General features: G+C 58.6%; 1 pseudogene, besides 1 other annotated feature; it reads right to left on the reverse strand.

Annotated features, from left to right (window-relative positions):
* Positions 1–275: 275 nt before the first annotated feature.
* Positions 276–296: a microsatellite.
* Positions 297–471: 175 nt separating this feature from the next.
* Positions 472–826, reverse strand: TraAM80_06806 (hypothetical protein; annotated as a pseudogene).
* Between the last annotated feature and the right edge of the window lie 212 nt (positions 827–1,038).

A 1,038-nucleotide genomic window follows, 5' to 3' on the forward strand; every position in this document is an offset into this window, starting at 1 on the left:
GCACAACAGCAGCGGAGGAGGATGAACCAAAAACACACACAAAAAAGAATGCTATCTTCGATACCGCAAAGCAGGAGCCGCAAAACACAGCCAGAGATCATCAACACAGCAGCAGCCTAGACACGGCAGCCGTCTGCAGAGCAGTGCATGTGGGTTCGGAGCACACGAAGAGGACACACCACTGCGCCTTCTCACCGCAGCCGGTGGCGAGTCCATATAGGAGCAAGAGGAAAGCAAACGCCAGCTGACAAGTGGCAAAGGGGGCAGAGGAATCACACTCACTCACTCACTCACTCGCAAAAACGGAGAGGCTGGAAAAAAAAGGCATTCTGACACCGCCCTTCAGGCAACGCCCAACAAACAAACGAGGCTGCATCAATGTTCCAGCAGGCTGCATCTCACTTTGGGCCCTGCGAGAGAGGCCTGTTTTCCCTGCATTGCTTCTGCTGGCAGACCACCGCTGCTGGACGCACTGCTGTGGCTTCGCCTCAGCCCCCACACCACGTCCTGAGGAGTCTACTGCATCTGGTTGCAACAGGAGTGGCGTTGCCGGATCCTTCTCGCGTGGATTCTGCATTCATCCCATCACGTCAGGGGGCCAGGAATCCGCAAGGGACAGTGTAACTGCGCCTAAGGGCTTCAGCGCCGCTAGCTGTGCCAGACGATCGCGCGCAACGCGACGCTTCGCCTCGGCCCCCAGCTTCTCACGACAAAGACCCACCAGACGCACCGTCACGCATTCAGAGCCGCAGTAGGAACTGCCGTTCCGCGTTTTCCTAAAGGCCACCTCCTCCCGCAGCTCTGCTATAGCAAGGCCTTGCTCAACTCTTTCCCCTGCCACCTCGCCACGTCATGGTGACAGCATCGTCACCACCACCACGAGGCCAACCATGACGTTTGCACTTTCCCCGCCACTGCGCCAAGGAGTGACGGAAAGCGCCTCCCGTGCCTAGACGCAATCCTCGGAGAGGAGGCAAAGGCACCGCCCACCTGCCTCTCCACGATGAAATGGCGAATGCACAGCGTCTCTGCACGGAC

Source organism: Trypanosoma rangeli (genome assembly GCF_003719475.1).
Source record: "Trypanosoma rangeli strain AM80 chromosome Unknown Tra_15.4_contig_00259, whole genome shotgun sequence".
Lineage (NCBI taxonomy): Eukaryota > Euglenozoa > Kinetoplastea > Trypanosomatida > Trypanosomatidae > Trypanosoma > Trypanosoma rangeli.